This window comes from Papio anubis, chromosome 4 (genome assembly GCF_008728515.1).
Source record: "Papio anubis isolate 15944 chromosome 4, Panubis1.0, whole genome shotgun sequence".
NCBI lineage: Eukaryota > Metazoa > Chordata > Mammalia > Primates > Cercopithecidae > Papio > Papio anubis.
Window position 1 is genome coordinate 147,022,145 of NC_044979.1, and position 23,351 is coordinate 147,045,495.

Genomic DNA, 23,351 nt, shown 5'->3' on the forward strand with positions numbered 1-23,351 from the left:
GTCTGCCTGTGTGGGTGTGGACATGGGTCTGAGGCGCTGGCTGGGGGATTCCCTGCTTGCAGCAGGTGCGTGAGGTTCCATCCAGGTCTCTGGTTTCTGGTCTGGCCTCATACCTGGCTTAGCTCTTGTAGGAGTGCAATGGATGGAAGGGGTGGTGATGCCTGCAGATGCTGGGTGAGGTTCCTTGTGAACTGAACGTGTGGTCTGGTGCCCTTATGTTGGGTGAGGAGCCCTGTGAATGTGTGGTCTGGTGCCCACAGATGTTGGGTGAGGTGCCCTGGGAACCTGTGGTCTGGTGCCCACAGATAGTGGGCGAGCTGTCCCGGGAATTGCAGTGCTTAATGGTCCTCCAGGACGCTGGTGCTGACGAAGCGAATCTGGCCGCCCACGCCAGGCAGTGCCCAGTGCTCTTTGGGTGGCTGCTGCCCTCCAGCAAGACATGGGGGCGCCGCTAGACCCAGGTGTCCATGAGGCCCAGGCACAGACCTTGCTTCTGCAGGAGGCCCACAGCCGGACCAGGTGAGTCCTTCCTCCTGCTACCTCTTTGAAAATCTGTGTGTTTTTAAACTAAGCTTCTTGAGTGACATTAGAAGGCCTGTGAACTGTTGAGCTGCCCCGAGCCTTTTGCCACCCATGGTGGGCATGAGCCACCTGCTGAGTCGGCTCGGAATCAGCAGAGGCCATGGACTGGGGGCCCCCACTGTGCAGGGAGAGGGTCTGGCCCTGGGCAGGGCACTGGGAAGGGAGGTGGTGGCCTGAGGCCACCTCTCTCCTAGGGGGAGGAAGCCTAGGAGCTGGAATCAGAAAACCCGAGTTAGAACCTGAACTCTGTCACTCTCTCCCTTGTGCCTGGTGCCAGCTCCCTTTAACTCTCTTCGCCTTTGCTTCCTCTCTGGAAGAATGAAGTATGCACGCCTCACCCCGTCTGCACACAGAGCCGATTCACAGATTCCATGAGGGAATGCTCTGAAAATATTTTTAAATTGTAATGTTCAAATATGTGTGTGAGGTAGTTCATCATCAACTCACTCAACAAACATATGGTTAGTTCTATTCTAAGGTGATGTGTGTTCCTAAAAGTCACCCTGCTACACAAAATCACCTTAAAAGCAAGATGGGACCCGGATAAAAATGGCAGCATGGTTGACGCGGTCATTGGCTGGACATAGGCAAGTGTGATGATTGGCACGACTCTTTGCCTTGAGGAGGCCTAGCGCTGGCTTGGGGAAGTGGGAGTGGCGGCTTGCGAGTCACTGTGGAGTGGGGAGGGCACCCGAAGCTGGAGGGGTGTTGCACAGGGGGCCCAGCCAGACTTGGGAGGCTCCCAGCACAGCTTCGTTCAGCTGAGTGCGGTTTTCTGCGTCCATCTTGAAGGAGGTTCTTCACAGAGGGGCGGTGGGGGACTTTTTGGCCATCACTCAGCATCCTATGGGACAGCCCCTCCCAGTCATTAGCATGGGAACAAGACTGCGTTTTTCAAACGAGATACAGCAGAGTCAGCTGCCCAGCTAACCCACCTGCCTGCCCTGTGCCAGGCCTTATGCTGTGTGGTTGCTACTTATTACCATTCATCAAATTTATTTCCTAACAAATTGTATGTTAAATACCTGGCATGGGATCGGGAGTGAGTGGGCATTCGATGTATACCGGTCACTGCTGGCATTCATCAGAGTAACTTCTCATTTCATTGACATACCTCTGATAATCTCACTTAAAAATCATTTGGAGAATTCTGAGCTCGGATTTGGAAATCCCATGTTTGTGTGACAGGAATTTGTTGTTGGATGAAGTGAAGGAACTTGCCCGGGTGAACAGGTAGAATTCCCAGCCCGAGTCCCTCTACACCCACCCCACCGCCTGACTGGGGTGCTGGAGCATGGTGTCTGAGAGTGCACGTGTGCGTCAGTGTGCACATGTGTTCACCTGGGTGTTCATGAACACACCTGTGTTGGTGCTCAGTGTGCCTGCGTGCACACGAGCATTCCTGTTTACGTGTCTGTGCTGCATGAGTTCTGTGTAGGAGCTGTATGTGCATATCTGTGTTGAGTGCTGTGTATGTGTGTGTCCATACGTGTGTACTTGTGTGCGCATGTATGTTGTGCTGTGAGTTCTGTGTGCACATGTGATCATGTGAGTGTGCACGTCTGCTCTGTGAACTGTGCACATGTGTGCGTGGGTGTGCATGTATTTGTACTGGTGAGCTGGGTGCACGTGATTGCACATGTGTGTGTGCATGTGTCTGCAGTCTGCTCTCCATGCATACATGAGTGCACGTGTGTGAGTGTGCATGTGTCTGCGGAGTCCGCTCTCTGCAGAGTGCACGTGTGTGAGTGCACATGTGTCTGCAGAGTCTGCTCTCTGTGCACACGAGTGCACGTGTGTGAGTGTGCATGTGTCTGTGGAGTCTGCTCTCTGTGCACATGTGAGTGTACGTGTGTCTGTGGAGTCTGCTGTCTCTGCACACGTGAGTGCACGTGAGTGTGCATGTGTCTGCAGAGTCTGCTCTCTGTGCGCAGAGTGCACATGTGTGAGTGCGCATGTGTCTGTGGAGTCCGCTCTTTCTGTGTGCATGTGAGTGCACGTGTGTGTGGTCTGCGGAGTCCACACTCTGCGCACGTGAGTGCATGTGTGTGAGCGCGCGTGTGTCTGCGGAATCTGCTGTCTGTGCGCACGTGAGTGCACGTGTGTGAGTGCGTGTGTCTCAGTTTAGCTCTCTGTGCTGCGTGAGTGCCGCGTGTGAGAGTGCGTGTGTCTCACAGTTCCGCTCTCTGTGCTGCGTGAGTGTGTGAAGTCTTGGCGTGTCTGTAGGTCGCTCTCTGCACGTGAGAGTGCGTGTGTGCATGCTCGCGAGGAGTCCGCTCTCTGTGCGCACCTGTGTGAACGTGTGTGAGTCGCGGCGTGTCCGTGAGTCGCTCTCAGCGCAGAAGTGCGATGTGTGAGTGCGGCGTCCTGCGAGGAATCCGCTCTGTGCTGCGTGTGTGCGTGTGTGGTCGCAGCGTCTGCGAGTCAGCTCTCTGTGCGTGTGTGCCGTATTGTGATCTTGTGGCGTCTGCGAGTCCGCTCTCTGTCGCGCTGCGATATTGCGTGTGTAGTCTTGGCGTGTGTCTGCAGTCCGGCTCTCTGTGCGCCGTGTGTGTGCGTGAAGTGCTTGGCGCTCGCGAGTCTGCTCTCTGTGCCGCGTGTGTGTGTGTGGAAATGCGAGTGTGCTGTGTGCGCAGTGCGATGTGTGAATGCGTAATGTTGTGCTGTATGAGCTGTGTGTGTGTATGTGTCTGAGCATGTGACTGTGCATACGTGTGTGGTGTGAGCTCTGTGTGCGTGCACATGTATGGATGGTGTGAGTGCTGTGTGCGCACATGTGTGTTCATTTGTGCCTGCCATTCTGGAACGCCGACTCTTTTATGCAGCTTGGCTCCTTTTCCCATGAGACCCTCATGGAACATTAAGCCTAGCAGACAAGGCCAGCCCCAGCCATTGTGATAGTTATTAAACAGCAATAAAGCAGAATCTGTATTTACAGACCCAGAGTGTGCTCAGACTGGGAGGTATTAAACATCATCCATCATCAAATGGAAAACAGTCAGATGCAGGGAGTGTGGAATGGAGTTAATATTCTTTTGGTTAACTTCACTCATAAACAGCTAAACTGCCCCCAATAAAACACCAAGGGGAGGAGGGGAGGTTCTCCCAGACGGAAGCAATCATCAGCATGGTCTGCAGACAGGTCCCCCGGGTTTCCTCGTGCCCGTGGGTTTGCAGCCGCGTCCCAGGGACTGTCCATTCTGCAGCTCATCGCACAGCTGCGGCTCAGAGCAGTGGTGCCTCTGGGTTCCTTTCCAGAATTCTCGCTGCCTGCTTTGCCTGAGGTCAGCTCATTGGCAGCCCTGTGGAGCTGGGGTGAACAGAGAAGAGACATTTACTTGTAGAACCTGAGAATTTGGGAAGGGAGGGCCTTAGCTGAAGACTGCTCAGGAGGGTGGCACGCAGTACACAGCTTCGAGTTCAGCCCGGGAGGTGGCGTTGGGGCACGGATGTGCGCGCTGGTGGCCATTCATTGCGATCCTCCAGTTTCCTCTGTCGTCTGTGAGTGGCTGCGCTCAGCCCAGGGGGTGCTGTGTGCACGGCGTGTGGCACAGAGGTGGCACCTGGGACGAGGCCGGGCACTGTGCGTGTGGGCACGGGGAGCGCTTCTCCTCCTCCTCTGAGCTGAGGCTCCTGTCTGGGCGAGGTCTAGCCCTCCACCTAGGAGCTTCCAGAATCTTCAGTGGGGACAGACTCTGGGAAGGACCCGCCTCTTTTCCCGCCCTGGGTTGAATGTGGGCCCCTTGGGCACAGGCCGGCAGCGCTCACCCCTTTCCTGCTCCAGACGTCATCACGGCTCAGTGTCGGGCAGGCGGGTGAGGCGGGGTTTGTGTCGCTTCTGATCTGGATCTGATTCAGCAGCTGAGGAGACGATCGCCACACACAGAGTTCAGTCTCCAGAAAAAGAATCTGTACAGTTCCTGAACTTTCCCCTTCCACAGTTTTTAACTCTTTTAGACTAGAATTTTTTTTTTTTTTTTTTTTTGTTTTTTGAGACGGAGTCTCGCTCTGTCGCCCAGGCTGGAGTGCAGTGGCCGGATCTCAGCTCACTGCAAGCTCTGCCTCCCGGGTTTACGCCATTCTCCTGCCTCAGCCTCCCGAGTACCTGGGATTACAGGCGCCCGCCACCTCGCCCGGCTAATTTTTTGTATTTTTTAGTAGAGACAGGGTTTCACCGTGTTAGCCAGGATGGTCTCGATCTCCTGACCTCGTGATCCGCCCGTCTCGGCCTCCCAAAGTGCTGGGATTACAGGCTTGAGCCACCGCTCCCGGCCCTAGACTAGAATTTTTAAGTTAGCTTCTGTGTTTCTACATCATTTCATGGACAGTGCCCCAGCCACAGCCTGTCTGGAGGGGAGGGGTGGGTGGGCATAGGCTCTGGGCCTGGGAGGAGGAGAACAACATGGGTTTCCTGGCTAGCTGGCCGGCCCTGAGGTTGTGGGGGCCTTTGGTAGCTGAAAGGGGTCTTGTATTTCTATGCACATTGAAAGGCGATCTTATCGGCCTGCGCTGCCTTCCAGCTGAGGACAGGGACGTAGGGTACCTGTGAGTGCAGGCCTGGAAAGGGAGGGGCCTTTCCACTGCAGGGAGGACGGGGCTTCAGCCCACCTAGGGCGTGGTGCCTGTGCCCCCACCTGCATCCCAGGAGAGGCACTGATTGCAGGGCTCGGCCTGGGGCTTGCATGGGACCCTCCTTGACTCTGCAGAGGCAGCCAAGGTGTCCACTGCAGCACTCAGGCGGCCTTCCCCGGGAAGTCCTTCCCTTACAGGACCTCCACTGCCACCTCTGTCACGGGCAGGCCCTCGAGGAGCAGGGCTGTGGTGACCCCCTGGCACAGGAGGTGTGTGCCGTGTCTTCTAGGGATGGTGGCTCGGCCCCATGTGGGGTCCTCGGCAGAACGTTTGGATTTAACGACTACTTGGGGCTCACCATGTGCTCTGAGGCTCAGAGAAGGCCTGGGACGGGCCCTGAAGTGCTGTCTGACTGAGGCTGGGCTCCTCAGGGGAGACACTGGCTCCCGTCTCCCGCTGCCCTCCCCTTGCTTCAAGGAATCCTGTTAGGCTTTTCACTTTGCTCTGCAGCCTCCGAATCCCACTAAGCGACTGTCGCTTTTCCAGGGTGTCCTCAGGTGCTGTGCTAAGCTTTAATAAAGGGCTTTATCCACAGCTTCAGGAAAGGCTCTAAATAAATTAGATCCATTGGTTAGCCTCCATCGGTGATTTTTATTAACCTCCGGTTAAAGAAATATTGCTGGTTACAGAAGCACGATTTATTTCTGTGTAAGCCAGACTGGTGTGGCTCCTGCGGGCTCCCGAGAGGGATGGCGCCGTGTACACACAGAGTGCTGGGCTGGCCATGAGAGGCACCTGAGGGGAGGGCACTTGGCGGCGGAGGCAGCTGGGAGGCCTTCTCAGGGACCTGAGGGACTCCACGAGACACAGGGGGCCTCTCACGGGGACACAAAAGGGCTCTCCAGGGACAGGGGAATGCTACGGGGCCTCTCACGCGGGGACACAGGGCCTCTCACGGGGACACGGGGGCTCTCACAGGGACAGAGGGGCTCTTACAGGGAATCTCACAGGGACACGGGGGCTCTCACGGGGACATGGGGGCTCTCACAGGGACTCTCATGGGGACACGGCGGCTCTCACAGGGAATCTCACAGGAACACGGGGACACGGGGGCTCTCACAGGGACTCTCACGGGGACACGGCAGCTCTCACAGGGAATCCCAGGAACACTTGCTTGTAGGGACACAGGGGCTCTCACGGGGACATGGGGACTCTCACAGGGACTCTCATGGGGACACGGCGGAGGCTCTCACAGGGAATCTCACAGGCACATGGGGACACGGGGGCTCTCACGGGGATTCACAGCTGCAGAGACGAGGGACTCTCCGCGAGGGGACACGGGGCTCTCCCACGAGGATTCACAGCCCACACATGAGAGACACCCGGGCTGGTGCTCGTTGCCTGGAGTGGAGAGCAGGGTGTGGAGGACGGGTAGGAGGCCCAAGCCTTTCATATCCTTTCTGGTCCCTGGTGGCAGCAGCTGCCTTGCTGAATAGCTTCGCCCTGGGAGGTGATCAGAGGCTGGGGCTTGCCGTCAGGGCACCCGGACTCAGATCGTGCCTCTGTAGCTGTGTGGCTTGGGCGTGTGGCTCCCCTTGGTGCCTCTGCTGCTTCTGTGAAGTGAGAATGGTCGCTGCTGCTCATCAGAGTGGGGAGGTGACAGGCCTGGCCCGGGGATCAATTCTTGTTCATGCCGTTGCCTCCCCTGGGCTCCCCTGTCTACACCACTGGCAGAGGATCTCCTGAGAGGATGTCCGTGCCCTGGGGGACTACGCCATGCTGATGGTCTCCATTTCTTGGGGTCTCTCTCATTGAGCTGAGACCCCAGTTCCAGTTCTTTTCATCCTCACTGAATCCCACAAAGCTGAGCGGGAAACGTGTGGGCTGTGCGGAGTCGCCCTCGCTGTACAGGAAGAGAAACCGAGGCTGGAGCAGTGGAGAGGCTTGTGTGGTCAGTCGCCTGGGGGCTTCATGTGTACTCAGGACCGAGACCTCCCGGCCGCACCCCTGTGCTGGTTCTGTGCGCTGCTGAACCATTTGGGAAATCATGTTATCTCACACATGCTGCAGGCTCCTCTGGGATAGTTACTGCTGCTGTTTCTAAAGCACCATTCCTAGTGCGTTCACGGCATCCCCACCTCCTTCCACGTGCGCCGGGTGGCTTCTCTTTGGCCTCTCTCACCTGAGATGCTTTGTGGCAGGAGCATCCTCTCAGGAGCCTGAGTGCATGAGTTCAAATCCTGGTCCCAGGTGCTGGCTGTGTGGAACCCGGCCGAGGTCTTTCATCGGTGTCTCAGTGCCGTTGCTGGAGAGAGTGGGGATTGTCCCGGCGCGTCCTCACAGAGTTGTTGGTGGACTGAACAGGTTGGGAGGAATGAGCAGGAGTGACCCTTGGACCACGGCCTGCAGTAGCTGCCTCTGTCCTGTGAGCATTAGCTGTGAATGATTTTTATTATTCCAGACCGCTGGCTGCTCCCCTTCTTGCGGTCCGTCGTGACCACCAGCTCTGGGCAGCTCGTTCTCCCATGCTGCTGTCTTCCCTCCTCTCCTCCTCTCTCTCTCAGGCCTTTGCTGTGGTTGCTGGATCATTGCCCATGACCGTCTTAGGGGCCCTGCCGCCGTCCAGTGCGTGTGCTCTCTTGACGTGACGGGCACCCAGCTTTGCTCGAGTCATGCCCAAGCCCGCAGCTGCCACCCACACCCTGTTCCTACACAGTGCGGTCTGCCACGTTCCAGGGCAGGCTCAGCAGCCCGGCCCTCCCTGGCCTTGTTCAGCAGCCCTGGGCCCAGCCTATGTCTATGTTGGGTAGTGCAGGGTGTTGGGAGCAGAGAACGGGCAGAAGCCCCTGCCTCAGGGCTCCCTGGGGCTTGGCAAGAGGCCTGGAGCGGTGCTGCTCCCACCCTTGAGAAAAAGGCTAGCACTCCGCAGGGCTGTTTGTGGTGGGAAACAGGTGCTCAACCAGTCTGGACCCCCAGCCCTGCCAAGCTCTCCCCGTGCCTCCACTCTGCAGGGCACCCGTAGCCTCCAGAGAACAGTCATGACCTAGCGTCCTTGTAGGCAAGATACCCGAGCATCACGTTCCCAAGCCTGCCCATTCCAGCCACCTCCAGCCCGCAGGACGTGCCAGGTCGTGCTGAGGGCCTCCTGAGGAGTGCGGGACTGTCAGAACAGATTGCAGCATGGATTTTCGGAGGATTAAAGTTAATTAAAGAGCTCTTCCTTGCTTTCATGTCCTTGTGTCTGCCAGCTATTTACATGCGAATGCTGCTGTGCCACCAAGGATGAGGGGTGTCTGCCACACCGCACTGTCAGGAGGGAACCACGGGAGAAGGGGAGGAATGCAGGGTTGTGTATTTACCCTGTGCCCTCCGATGGGACAGGGCCGTGGACGCAGACACGTTCGAAAGTCAGCGGCAGGGTCGTTTTCTTGCATTTCCTGAAGTGTCTATGTGGCTGACTGGAATGTTCTCCATTCAGGCCCCACCTTACACTGCGTAATGGAACGCATTACGTGTGGAAATATCTTCGCATAAGCAATTTTATAAATAGAGAGACTGGAGAGCAGGGTCTGAAGTTTCTAAGTGCAGGGCTGTGTTTTCCGGAAGCCCGTCCTCCTTGAGGAAGGTGACTTTCAGTTTCGTGGAGTCAGCTGGTGGCAGCGTCCTCTGGCCCTCAGCAGCACTGCCTTGATGTGGACGTGGACGTGTGCGTGTGTGAAGGCTCCTCGGGTGTGTTAGTCCGTTCTTGTGTCTCTATAAAGGAATACCTGAGGCTGGGTCATTCTGCAGACTGTACAGGAAGCATAGCGCTGGCATCTGCTTCTGCTGAGGCACCAGGAAGCTTCTGATCATGGCAGAAGGAGGAGGAGGAGCAGGCAGGTCACATGGCCAGAGCAGGAGCAAGCGAGACACTGGAGGTTCCAGACTCTTTTCAACAACACTCCTCACCCAGGGGAGGGCCCTGGGCCATTTGTGAGGGATCCGCCCTCATAATCCAACACCTCCCACAAGGCCCCACCTCCATCTTTGGGAAACATTTCAACCGAGATTTGGAGGAAACAAACATCCAAACCATATCACCAAGTATTTGCTGAATGAAGAAATGAACGAATGAACATTGATACCATCATTGGATGTATTTTAGCTGCAAAGTCTAAAACCCAGGGTTTGGGGGTGGCTGGAGTGTGAAAAGGTAGGTGGTAGTCAGGTATGCCATGTGCATCCATGTGCGTGCCCTTGTGCCTGTCTGCATGTGTCTGTGCGTGTCTGTGTGCCTGTCTGTGTCTGTGTGTGTGTGTGCATGTGCGTCTGTGTGTGTGCCTGTGTCCGTCTGTGTGCATGTGTGTGTCTGTGTGCGTGTGTGTGCATCTGTGTGCCTGTATCTGTGTGCATGTGTGTCTGTGTGCCCATGTGTGTGCATGTGCGTGTCTGTGTACATGTGTGTGCGTGCATCTGTGTGTGTGTGCCTGTCTGTGTCCGTCTGTGTGTGCATGTGTATGTGTCTGTGTACATGTGTGCGTGCATCTGTGTGCATGTGTGTCTGTGTCCGTGTGTGTGCATGTGCATATATGTGTGTGCGTGCATTTGTGCCTGTGTGCGTTGTGCATGTCTGTCTGAGTCTTTCTTGGATGGTCCCTTGCTGCTTTCCCGGGGAGCTAGTTCTCTCTGGCCTTGGCTGGGTAGGATGCGGGCTCTGCTTGCCTCTCCAGAACAGAGCAGGAGGTGCTGCAGGGAGCTGGGTGCAGCGTGGTCAGGCCAAAGCAGGTACCGGAGTGAGTTCTGTGTTCAGTGTCCCTCCCCCACTGTGGGCTACCGTGGTGAGAGCTGACGTTTTTGCAGGGTGGAAGTGAGACTGTCTTATGGAGTTTCCTGCTCTCCTCGGGCAAAGAGAGGGTTTAGTGACCTGTCATTTGATGGTATGCCTTCAAAGCTCTTCTTCATCTGGTTGAATTCAGCTCATGTTGAGTGTGTTGAGTGTCAGTTGTGACCCATGTCAAAGGTGTACGCAGCTGGATGTAAGTTAAAGTGGAGAAGACAGACTTTATTCAGTTGCTGCTGACAGCAGGGGACAGAGCTGAGCTCCTTTCAGGTTTGTGCAGATGTGACCAGGCATTTTAAAAGGAGTGTGGGGAGCAGGTGCCCAAGTGGAGTCAGGGAAGTGAAAAATTACAGAAAGCAGCAAGAGGGTTGGGTAGCTTGAATGTGATGAGCTGACTCTGCTACGAGCTGGCAGGTCAGGGCTGGCAGGGACGGGCTCCTGCTCCCCCTCCCCAGCCCCAGACTGGGAGACTGGCCTGTCTTCCTGATGATGACGTTCAAAAGGGGTGGCTCTCGGTCCTTGAGAAGGACATCCCGGAGCTGTAGGAGGTGCGGGCGTGTGTGTCTCCAAGGGACCGAGGAAGGATTCACAATTGTCACCTCGGATTTTCCCAAGTAATTGCGCTAGGAAGGGGAGGCAGGGCAGGCGCCTGTTGTCAGGTGTGGTAGAACCAAGGGCAAATCCTCCTGACAGCCCTGAGCTTTTTCCGACAGGAACTCGGGATGCTTTAGCTCAGGCTTCAGGAAGTCCTGCTGTGGCGGGTGGTGTCTCAGTGCGGGGGTTGGATGGAGCCCCCGTGTGCTGAGAGCTCTTCTGTGGTTCTCAGCAGCCAACAGTGCGAGACACACGTGATTGTGAAGCTAAGCGTCTCAGGGCAGCCCCTATGACAGCACACGGCACATAGGACGTTCCAAATCAGCATTGGCTGAATGAGCGATGCCAAAGAGCAGCCAGCACCTCTGTTTGCAGGAAGATAGAGTTGACGCATTTTCTTTGATCCTTCTGTTAAGTATAACGAAGAGCCCCGGACATTATCTATGGAATGAGCACAGCGAGCCTCTGCGGGTTGGAAGCCAGGCCTTGGGCCTCAGAACAGCGTGGCGGGGAGCTGCCCAGGTTTCCTCGTCTGCCTCTTCTATCCCAGACTTGGAGCTAAGGAAGCATATCCCCAAAATGCCGACACTCCCCAGCAAAGGACTAGGGAAGCAGTAGCTGGGAAAACAGAAAATGTAGTCACGGCCTGGCAATAATGGAAAGAAAAAGTTAATGGATTAGGTCAGCAGCAGAATGGAGGCGACAGAGGAGTGCGTTCGTGAACTCAGAGATGGACCGATAGGAACTGCCCATTCTCAACAACAGAGAGAATATGATAGAATAAAATAAGCAAAGTCCCCAGCGCCTGTGGGACCTGGGAATATGATGGAGTAAAAGGAATAAAGTCCCCGGCGCTGGTGGGGCCACAGCACGAGATCCAGCATTCCAGTCGTGGGGACCTGGGAGGGTCTGGAGGAGCTGAGACGGAGCCGCCGAGGCAGCAGGCAGCGTCTTTGTGACCCCGGTCTCTTCGTTGTTCTGTGGGTCTACTCCGATTGTCTGTGTTTTTCTTGAGTCAGTTTTGGTAGCTTTTGTCTTCTTAGGAGTTTGTTCATTTCACCTCCGTTACTAATTTTTGGCATGCAGCTGTTCATAGCATTCCTTTACAGTCTTTATTTCTGTAAGGTCAGCTGTGGTGTCTCTCTCACTCCCGATTGCAGTGATCTGCACCCTCATTCTTTTTTCCTTGGTTGGCCCAGCTAAAAGTTTTTGTCAATTCTGTTGCTCTTCTCACAGAACCAACTTTAGGCTTGACCGATTTGTTTTATTGTTTCTGTGTTCTTTATTTCACTTATTTTTGCTCTAACCTTTATTATTTCGTTCCTTCTGCTTGGGTCAACTGAAGTTGGACTCCATCAAAATTAAAAAAATTGCCTCAGAGAAAGACCCTGTGAAGAGATGAAAAGACAAGGTAGAGATTGAGAGGAAATATTTGCAAGCTTCATATCTGACAAAGACGATTTGTTATCTGTAATAGATAAAAACCTTCTCAAAACTCAATAGTAGAAAAACAAAACAGACACACCTAATTAGCAAATGAGCAAAAGATATAGACAGACATTTTTACCAAAGAACATATACAGACGGCAGTTAAACCCGTGAAAAGGTGTTCAACATCATTAATCATTAGGGAAATGCAAGTTAAAACCACAATGAGGCATCACTGCACACCTGTCAGAGTTTAAAATTGGATACCATTAAACCCGGGAGGCGGAGCTTGCAGTGAGCTGAGATCCGGCCACTGCACTCCAGCCTGGGCGACAGAGCGAGACTCCGTCTCAAAAACAAAACAAAACAAAACAAAACAAAAAAACAAACAAAAAAAACCGGACACCATCAAATGCCAGCCAGTGTGTAGAGAAACTCCATCTCTGGTGCCTTGCTGACGGGGGAGTGCCAGGGTGCAGCCACTCTGAAGCCAGCTCCAGGGTTTCTTAAAAACTGCACTGCAGCTCCCATATGACCAGCAGTCGCATTCCTGGGTGTTGATTCCAGTGAAATAAAACCGAGGTTCGGAAAAAAACCGACAGAGGACTCTTCCTAGCAGCTTTTGCGTAATGGCCAAGAACTGGAAAGAATTCTGATGTCCTTCGGTGGTGAATGGTTAAACAACACTAATGCCTCCGTCACACAGAATATTACTCAGGCTAAGAAGGAATTAACCGTGGATAAACATAACTTGAATAGATCTCCAGGAGTTTAGTGGAGCGAAGAGCCCAGTCCCTAAAGGTTGTGTGCTGCGTGATCCCATTTGTATGACGTCATTAAAAGGTTGAAGTTATGGAAAGCCTGTGGATGGCCGCTGTGAGTTAATGGAGACGCACAGGAGGAATCATGGCTGTGAAGGGTCAACCTGAGGGATTTTTGTGGTGATAAAAATGTTCTGTATCTTACTATATCATTGTCAGCATATGGATTGTGATACTGTGCTGTAGTTTTGCAAGATGTTACTGATGGGAAGAACTGGATGAATGCTACTTGTGATCTCTGTGTTATTTTTTATAGCTCTATGTGAATCTGTAATTGGATCAAAATAAAAAGCTTAGATCAGGCGCAGTAGCTGACACCTGTAATCCCAGCACTTTGAGAGGTCGAGGCGGGCAGATCACTTGAGGTCAGGAGTTCGAGACCATCCTGGCCAGCATGGTGAAACCCTGTCTCTACTAAAAATACAAAAAATTAGTGAGGCGTGGTGGCGCCCACTTGTAATCCCGGCTACTTGGGAGGCTGAGGCAGGAGAATTGCTTGAACCCAGGAAGTGGAGGTTGCAGTGAGCTGAGGTTGTGCCACTGTACTCCAGCCTGGGTGACAGAATGAGTGAGACTGTGTCTCAAAAAAAAAAAAAAAAAGTCATCAGCTTCATTATCTCCTAACAGGAGGGTCAGCTTGTCCTCTGAAACTTTGAAGGCAGGGATCGACTTCTCCTCTGTAACTGTAAAAGTCCTGGACGGCACTTTCCAGCAGAAGGCTGTTTTATGTGCACTGCACATCTGGTGTTGTGTGGCCGCCTTCACTGGTGCTCTTAGCTGGAGCTTCTGGAGAACTTGCTGCAGCTTCTCCGTCAGCACTTGTGGCTTCACCTTGCACTTTCATGTGATGGGGACGGCCTCTTAACGTAAACCTCACGAACCCACCTCTGCTAGCTTCAGGCTTGGATTCTGCGGCTTCCCCACCTGTCTCAGCCTCATAGAACTTGCTCTGGCATAAGGGAATGTTGGGGCTGGTTTGATCTATCCAGACCACTCAGACTTTCTCCGTATCAGCAATAAGACAGTTTTACTTCCTTATCGTGGGTGTGTTCAGTGGAGCAGCACTTTCAATTTCCTCTGAGAACCTTGCCTTTGCATTCACAACTTGGCTAGCTGTTTGGCACGAGAGGCCTGGCTTTCGGTTTATCTTTGCTTTTGGCACACCTTCCTCACGAAGCTTAATCCTTTCTAGCTTTTGGTTTAAAGGAGAGATGTGCGACTCTTCCTTTCTCTCGAATGCTTAGAGGCTGTTGTAGGATTATTAACTGGCCTGATTTTAATATTGTTGTATCTCAGGGAATAGAGAGGCTCAAGGAGAGGGAGGGAGAGAGATGGCCCGTCAGTGAAGCAGCCAGACACACGCAACGTTGGTCAGTTAAGCTTGCCGTCTTAGGAGCATAGTTTGTGGCACCCTAGAAACAATGACAATAGGAACATTTGAGATCACCGATCAAAGATCACAACAACAGATACAACAGTGAAAAAATGTCATAAATACTGTGAGGACGTGGCTCCTCAGAATCAATGACAATAGTAAGATCGGAGATCACCCACTGCAGACCACAACAGATATAGTAGTGATAAAATGTCAGAAATACTGTGAGGACATGGCGCCCCAGAATCAATGACAGTAACATCGGAGATCACCCATTGCAGACCACAACAGATATAACAGTGATAAAATGTCTGAAACGGGCCGGGCGCGGTGGCTCAAGCATGTAATCCCAGCACTTTGGGAGGCCGAGGCGGGTGGATCACGAGGTCAGGAGATCGAGACAATCCTGGCTAACATGGTGAAACCCCATCTCTACTAAAAATACAAAAAACTAGCCGGGCGTGGTGGCGGGCGCCTGTAGTCCCAGCTACTTGGGTGGCTGAGGCGGGAGAATGGCGTGAACCTGGGAGGCGGAGCTTGCAGTGAGCCGAGATCACGCCACTGCACTCCAGCCTGGGAGCCACAGCGAGACTCCGTCTCAAAAAAAAAAAAAAATGTCTGAAACGCCGTGAGGATGACCAAATGTGACAGAGCTGTGAAGGGAGTACATGCTGTTGGGAACATGGCGCCGACGGTCTCGCCCAAGGCAGGACGGCCACAAACCTTCCATTTGTAAGCAGCACAGTCCTGTGTAGTCCAGGAGAGCAAGGCGCGCCTGGGTCCATGCTGGCTCCTCATGGTGGCCAGCACACCGTACTAGTGTAAGATGTTAACAGTGGGGCACCTGGGTGTGGAGTATGTGGAAAGGCTCTACCATCTTCTCCGTTCTTCTAAATGTAAACCCGTTCTAAAAAAAAAAAAAAGAGAGAGTCTATTAAGAAAACAAAGAAGGAGCCGCAATTTCCGCCTGGCAGAAGGCACTGGAGCTGGTGAGATCTAATGTGTACCCGGGCCTGATCCACGTTTGGTGCATGGCTGGACACCTTGGTGGGTGCGGGGAAGCTCGTGCTGTGGGAGGAGCGTGCGGCAGGTGGAGCACGGCTCCTGCGCGTGGGTGGGTGCGCGGAAGCTCGTGCTGTGGGCGGAGCTGTGGGGTTCGGCAGGTGGAGCACGTCTTGTGCACGTGGGTGGGTGCGCGGAAGCTCATGCTGTGGGGGAGCTGTGGGAGAAGCGTATGGCAGCTGAAACGCCGCTTGTGCGCGTGGGTGGGTGTGCGGAAGTTCGTGCTGCCGGAGGAGCCGTGGGAGGAGCTTTCGGGAGGCGGAGCGTGGCTCGTGCGTGTGGGTGGGTGTGCGTGGCCTTGGTGGGATCCTGCTGACCACCTCCCACCTGGTTGGTCTCCATGTGTAGACAGCCTAGTTCTTAGGATTCTAGGTCCCCAGTGTCATTTGCGACACCTCCTCGGGCTCCCTGTTCTGCCGGGGCTGTTGAGTCCTCACAGCACCTCCCATCAGAAGCCCTGGCCTTGGGGAGGTGGAACGGGCACGTTGCTGGGTTGTCTTTAGGGGTGAGCTCTTCCTCCTGTCTTCTGTTTAAAAGAGGACCCGCAGCGGATTCAGGCCTTAGATTTACCAGTGCGTGGAGCTGTGGGCAATGCTCTCCAGTGACAGCCTGGGCTTCCGTGGAATTTAATTTTGATATATTGGCCTTTGTGTGTAAGAAGAGCCCAAACTCAGAACTGGATGGATTGCCCTTCTCACACTAGGCATGTCATCCCGAGAGGACTCTGAGCCAACCGTAAGGGGTTCGGGCTGGAGCTCTGGTTCCCCGCTGGGAGGTGGTGCAGGAACGCGTCGTCCTCCCCTGTCCGGACTTGTCGGCACTCCCACGCTCACGCCTGGAAGTCTGGACTCCGGCTCGCATTTCTCAGCATGTCCTTGGGCTGTGTGTGGTCTGCGTGTCCCTGGGGTTGTCTGTGGGGTCGTGTGGCCCCTCTGGGCTGCCTGGTTTCCTGTTTTCTCCCACATCGTGTCTGGCATTTACTCAGAAATCAGGCATCTGTTGTTGGCTTCCCTGTGGAGTTTGTGTCCCTCCCTGAGCTCCGGGCTCCGTGGGGCCAGCCCCAGTGTGGACTTGTCGTCCCCTGTGCTGCTGGGCCTCGGGTTGGGTCTGCGGAGTAGATGGGTGTGCTTTCTGTGACCACTGGACTCTTAAAACACGCAGCCCTGTTTGACTATAGCACTGGACGTGTGCAAAGTTTGGGAACTGATCAAAAAGTATAAAGAGGCCGTTGAAAAAGACCTTGACCCTTGCACCCAGAGGTAGCACCAAGAACATGGTGTGCATTTCATCTCCACGTCTTCCTTCTCTCCTTTCCTCCCGTGTTCATTCACTCAGCCAGTCTATCAGCCAACCAGTAAGCACTCACGGACACCCCCATGTTCAGTTGCGGCGGGGGCAGCTGAGTGTGGGGACTGCTGTGGCAGAGCTGGCAGCCCTGTGTGCTTCCTGCACTTGTCACATTTTATTGCAGCCAGTGCCTGTGCCATTAAACATTCCTTGAAAATAAAATCTTTTTTGGCTGTACAATGTTTCTTTGTATGGACATACCAAAAGTAAACTCTTGGCCGGGCACGGTGGCTCACGCCTGTAATCCTAGCACTTCGGGAGACCGAGGAGGGCAGATTGCCTGAGCTCAGGGGTTTGGACCAGCCTGGGCAACACGGTGAAGCCCCGTCTCTACTAAAATACAAAAGATTAGCCAGGCATGGCGGCATGTGCCTGTAATCCCACCTGCTCAGGAGGCTGAGGCAGGAGGATCGCTTGAACCCGGGAGGCAGAGGTTGCTGTGAGCTGAGATCGCGCCATTGCACTCCAGCCTGGGTGACAGAGCGAGTTTCTGTCTCCAAAAAAAAAAAATTAAACTCTTTATTGGAAATTTAGCTTTGATTTTAATTTTTTCATTATTATTGCTAATATGTGCAACATCCTTGGACTCAGCTCTTTCCACATATCTAATTCATTTATTGTTTATTTGTTTAGACACAGGGTCTTGCACTGTCGCCCAGGCTGGAGTGTGGTGGCGCCATCTTGGCTCACTGCAGTCTTGAACTCCTGGGCTCAATATATCCTCCTGCCTGAGCCTCCCCAGTAGCTGGGACTATAGGTGCACGCCACCACACCTGGCTAATTTAAAAACATTTTTTTTTTAGAGACGGGGTCTCACTATGTTGCCCAGGCCGCTCTCTACTTCCTGGTCTCGGGTCGTTCTCCCGCCTCAGCCTCCCACAGGTCTGGGATTGCAGGTGTGAGCCACCGCAGTCTGATTACTTTTTAGGCAAGTGTTACTGAGTGGAAGGGTGTGAACACGTTCAGGACCCTTGGCCGGTGTTGCCGACTCTTTTTCCAGAAGCGCCCGTGGCTGCTGTCCCAGCAGGCGTGGCGTGCAGCCCTCACGGCCTCACTCGTGCTGGGTGTTAGCATTGTACTTCTTGCCACTCCAGGTGAGGAACGGGTCTTAATGAATTTCGTGTTTGTCAGTTACTTTTCTTCTGTCGATTGTTGATTTTTCCCGGTTTTCTATTACTGTGTTAATGATTTTCCTATTGATTTGTAAAAGGTTTTCATGTATTTGTGGCACGTTTTCCCCAGTTTGTCTTCTACCTTTTGTGTTTTTAAGTGGCGTTTTGGGACCCGCGGAGGTGTCGGTGTGGCAAAGCATGCTGGTCTTTCTTTGTCATTCCTTCCACTGCTTCGGTGCCCACAGCCTTTCAGGGCCTTGCTCCGTGGAGTATCCATCTGGTTTCCTTTAGTTCTAGTGCAGTGAAGCAGGCGAGGGCAGGGGTGACCGGGTCTTCTGGGCTGGTTCAAATTGGGTCCACACCTACGCGCTCTATACCGCAGGGCGCGTTACTCACACCTCTGGCACCCAGGCTGCCTCTGTGAGAATGGCGTGATTGAAGGGCCCACCTCCTGGCCAGCACAGGGCCTGGCACGTGGTGCCTGCCTGGCGAGTGTATAAGTGAGGTGCTGAGCTGGGAGCGTGAGCTCTCGGAGTTCTGTGTCTGTATCGCGTCCAGTCAGCGGCCGTGTCAGCCAGGCGTCCTCAGCCCACGCTGCTGTACCCCGAGAAGGTGGCAGACGTGTGATACAGTGGGTGGGGGGCGTCTTCTCAGCCGGTGCCTGCTCCGTGTCTTTCTGCGGAGGCACCTTGCCCCCCTGCCCCATGCATACTCTCCCTCTGTGGGGAGTCTTCCTTCCTGGTGTGGCGCTCCCTGAGTGCCCTGCGCAGCCTCGCCTGTTTTTACAATGCTCACATCTGCCTGCCTTGCCAGGCTGAGTTCCGGGAGAGCAGGGCGGCGCCACCCCCCTCACCACTTGCTAGGAGCTGTCCTGACCCTGGGTGGGAGCCCACAGCCCTGGGCGCGAACTCAAAATGCCAGGGAGCAGCACAGGGTCCCTCGAGCCTGGTGGGAGGTACTTCCCGTGGGCGAATCATCTTATTTGAATCCTCCTCATGCTGATTTCTGGCCCCATTCAGCCCAGCACAGCTCTGAAGGAGACGAAGGCAAGACCAGCTCTCCCCAGCTGAGATGAGCTTTCAGTTGAGGAAGGACCCTGACGTCAGAGCTGTTTGGGTAATGGCATTCCCCTGACCATGGATGTGCCCTGAATCTTTTCAGGACTAGCGGGATCACTGCTGCCCAGGGTCTTTAGGTAGCTATTAGAGCCCAGGGCTGGGGAAGTGATTTCCCACCTGCCCATTAGCATGATGGCCAAGAGCCCAGGGTCGGCTTCACATAGGCTAGAGACCTGGGGCGCGCGCCTTCACATGGAGCCTCGTCCTCATCTGAAAGGGAGCGCGGACTCCAGCCCGTCTCAGGAGGTTCCGAGGAGAGACCTGGGGCGCGCGCCTTCACCCAGAGCCTCGTCCTCCTCTGAAAGGGAGCAGGGAGTGCGGACTCCAGCCTGTCTCAGGAGGTTCCGAGGACTGATCCGCTGATGGTTTCACTCATTGAGTTTTTAATTGAACACATAGTTCCTGAGCCCCTGTTCTGTTCCAGGCACTGGGCAGGGACTGGGGCTGGGCGTCTCGCGTGAATGAGGCGTCAGGGAGCTGATGTGTGGAAACCCCTTGGCACAGGCCTGGAGTGTGCCTGACACCCTGGGCACTGGCTGCCTGCTGCCCGTCAGTGGAGAAAGGCGCCTAGACTTTGCAGCATTGTAAGATTTTTGAACTGTAAAAGACCACGCCCTTGGCCGGGTGCGGTAGCTCAAGCCTGTAATCCCAGCACTTTGGGAGGCCGAGACGGGCGGATCACGAGGTCAGGAGATCGAGACCATCCTGGCTAACACGGTGAAACCCCGTCTCTACTAAAAAAATACAAAAAACTAGCCGGGCGAGGTGGCGGGCGCCAGTAGTCCCAGCTACTCTGGAGGCTGAGGCAGGAGAATGGCGTAAACCCGGGAGGCAGAGGTTGCAGTGAGCTAAGATCCGGCCACTGCACTCCAGCCTGGGCGACAGAGCGAGACTCCGTCCCAAAAAAAAAAAAAAAAAAGAAAAAGACCACGCCCATCTAATTCCCTGTTTTGCTGATCGGAAACGCTGGAGACCTAGAAAGGAAAAGGACCCGTCTGCTCAGGCTAGGTGGTGGCCCCAGGGCTGTGACTCCACTGTGCTGTCTGTCTCTCGCGTTGCCCTGCTCTCCTTTCTGTGTCCTGTCAAATAAACTGCACTGAAACTGGAACCACGCAGCACAGGGCCTGTCTCAGGCCCCACATCCCCGTGGGTCAGGCATGCTTGCTGGACCTCGCGAGGGTCACGTCCTCCTCCCTGGTGAGGGGCCGTCTGCAGCCACTGTGGCTTGGGTATGGCTTCCTGTCAGGATGGTCCCAGTGCCCTCCCAGCTGTGAGTGGCACCCACATCATCAGAGCGTAGGTGTGAGGAGCTGCTGTAACGAGGCTGGTGCTGGTTCAGGTGGATGCTGGGGGATGCATTTATACAACGAACACAAATGAAGTGGAATTTGTCATAGAGCAGTGTGAAATGTAAGTAAAATTGCCTCGGGAAATCGTAATTGATTCCACTCCTTCCTACAATAGGTGTTGTAGAGCTTTTTATCAGAGGTTGAAATTGCAAGAACCAGGCTTGCTGGTGGGGAGCCCAGAGGAGCGGCTTTTCCCCTCCCCTCTCCAGCTATGCGTGGGTGGTAGAGGCCGGTGGGGAGGGTGTGACGGCGGGAAGCCAGAGGAGGAGCTGGCTGAAGTCACCCTGAGACAGCTATGGGGCAGGGCAGGGAGCGTGCTCTGTGCACCTGGTGCAGCTACAGGCAGAGTGGTGAGCGGTGGGAGAGGACCCCGTGCCTCCTCTCTGAGCGGCCTAGTGTTCAGCCTCCTGCTGCCTTCGGGAGAGCTTGCATAGGTGCGGTTCATGGAGAATGCACAGCTGGTTGCTGGAGGGAAGATGCTGCTGAAGGCTGGGGACCGTTTTTTCTCCTGGGGGCTCCTCTGAATCCGGTCACTCAGCATGCTGAAATAGAGCTTTGTCAACAGTAAACCAGGTTTATTGGTCAGATAAGATAACCTTGTAATGAGGCTTGTGGAACTTAAAGGAGGCAAAAATGAAGAACAGAGAGGGTGGAATGAGAACGAGGGAGAGACGTGGTATCATCAAGCACCGAGCGGGGTGGCTGAGAGCACCAGGCGCAGGTTGGGGGCTGAGGAGGACAGAAACGCATCTGACAGCAGGGTGCCTCCCAGGGGCCCCAGAAACCCTCGCTGACCTGTGGTATTGCCCTTCAGAACCTGGTCTTTGGTGCCCATTACAGAGAACCCTTTCATCGGGAAAGGAGACAGTTTCTCCTCATTCTCAGTGTCCTCTGCCGGGGCGGCGTCTGGTTTGTTTTGGAGGCGTTTTCATCAAGCGCAGATGGGCAGGTTCCGCTCCTTCGGGGTCCGGCCACCTGTCGCTGGTGCCCTGGCTCACCCAGGGGCCTCTGCACATCAAGGCTGTTCTGGGGCCTGCGTGTAACAGGCTATAATTAGCATAAGCAAGTGAATTAGCCTTATCTGCTCATGAAAGAAGTGAAGCAAGAAATGCGTTTGGTGACACTTTGTCAAGGCTTTGTTCGAGTTGCTATACGGAAATTATTAATAGTAGAATTGCATTCTGTTACAATCACCCTCTAATTCAGTCACCATCCATTGAACTGGCCGTTTTACCCCATTAACGAGGTAATGAGTTTGGATGACTCTGAAAACTTTGTGACCTCCACCCCGGGGTTCACTACAGGCTGGGGGAGCCTCCTCAGGCTGCCTGTGCACCTTCCGCGGAGCGTGGGACGGGGCGTAGCGGTTACACACCTGTACACAGCGCTGGGTTCCACCTTTCTGGGGCCCTCTCTGCCAGCCAGGGGTGCCCTGCAGAAATGAGGCTGGAATTACACAGGGAGCAGCTTGGGCCAAAGGCTCGATTTCCATCTGCTCCATGAGTGTGGCGAGCCCAGTGTCCACAGGACTGTGCAGGAGGGGACAGCCGGCATCTGCCCTTTCTGGAGACCTTTCTCCCGGCACTCATATCTGGGCGCTGGGGATGATCTTGTTTCTGTTCCTTGGATTTTTACATCTGTCCGGCTCCATCTTTCCTTTCTTCCCCTCTCTCATTTCACTGTAATCACAACTCGCACATTAACCTCAAATTACCCTCTGTCAATCACTCTCTTGCCTAGAAACTTCCTGGGCTCCTTCTCTTCTGCTGCTGTGGGTGTGTCATGCAGGGTGCACTGGGCCTGCCACCAGCTCCCACCACGGGGAAGTCGGGCCTCTGGGGACCGAACTGGGCTCAGGGTCCTATTTGAGTGTGTTTGCCCTGAGCTGTTTGTAAATGGGACTTACAACCACAGCCACGGTCTTCAAATTACGGAGTTTCGTTTAAAAAAAAAAAATTACTCCTGTTTAATCTTTTTATTAGAGCATAACAAACATACAGAAAGTGCTCTGTCCTGAGAATATAACATAGGGGGCGATGATGAGACCAGCCCATCCATGTCTCAGCTCCACGGTCGGGAACACGGTGTCACCAGGGCCCCTGGTTCACCCGCCTGCTCCTCCACCTCCCCCAAAGCCCCGCCTTGCGGATTCCAACACGCTGATTAGTTTTGCCCATTTTAAAATGTTGTAAAATGGAGCCGTGCAGTATGTAATCTTTTGTGTTTGGTTTCTGTTGCTGTGTGCAGTTACTTCATTTCCATCTTAGGAAGATATCACATAATTTTTTTTTACTCTTCTGTGAATGGGCATTTGAATTTCTTTATTTCTTGGCTATTGTGACTAACACTACAGAATGGGAGAATATATCATCTTTTGTTAGGTATTTGTATTGCAAATGTCTCCTCCCATTCTGTAGCAGCTTTTCACTCTTTCTAACTCAACAGAAATTCTTAATTTTAATGAGATCTAATTGATCAATCTTCACCTCCCTTTGTGGTTGAGATTTGCGTGTGTCCTGTTTGAGAAAGCTCTGCCACCCTCTAGGCTGTTCCAGGGTTTCACTCTTGTCTTCTTGGTGGCTTTGCTTCTTCACACTGATGGTGGCACTGCACAGCCTTGTTGCCTGCGCAGCCTTGTTGCACCATGTGAAGCTTCTTTTTTTTTTTTCATTTTTCTTGCCAACGTGGGTATCCAGTGGACTCAGCACCACTTACTGCAGAGCTGCTCCTCCTCCCTGTGCCACGGTGCTGGTTACACCTTCACGTGAGCTGGCTCTGTCTGTATTGGCTGTTTCTGGAATCTGTATTTGTATCATTGGTGTGTTCATCTCCTTTTGGCAAAACCACAAGTCTCCATTCCTGAGACTGTTAGAGTCTCGTCACCTGATGGGTTGGTGGCCCTCTTTGCTTGTCTGCGTCCCGGCTGCCCTGGCTCTGCGTGGCGCTCCGCCTTGTCGCGTAGATTTTATAGCTCAGCCTGTCGGTCTCACCAGCAGACTTGCTAGAGTTTTTATTGAGAATGCGTTGATTAAATGACATCTGCCCAATATTGAATCTTCTACTCCATGGACGTACTATATGCTAACATGTGTTTAGATCATACTTATTTTCTCTCAAAATTGTTTCATGATGTTTTCTGGGTGGGTATATCATAGGTTTTGTCTTTTATGAG

At 53.8% G+C, this 23,351-nt stretch overlaps 1 protein-coding gene across 13 annotated transcripts in view; it reads left to right on the forward strand.

Annotated features, from left to right (window-relative positions):
* The window catches only part of MAD1L1 (mitotic arrest deficient 1 like 1), a 414,177-nt gene that overhangs the window by 179,309 nt on the left and 211,517 nt on the right, over window positions 1-23,351 (forward strand). Inside the window, exon 1 of one of the 13 annotated variants that reach the window (XM_017956549.3) lies at window positions 6,561-9,346. The exons of 10 other annotated variants lie outside the window; for them this stretch is intronic. The gene's annotated coding sequence lies outside the window, so the exon portion shown is untranslated. Of the gene's footprint in view, window positions 1-6,560; window positions 9,347-14,797; window positions 15,239-19,766; window positions 20,241-23,351 lie in introns of those variants that run through there. 2 more of the 13 variants (XM_021935599.2, XM_017956548.3) reach the window with 2 other exon arrangements.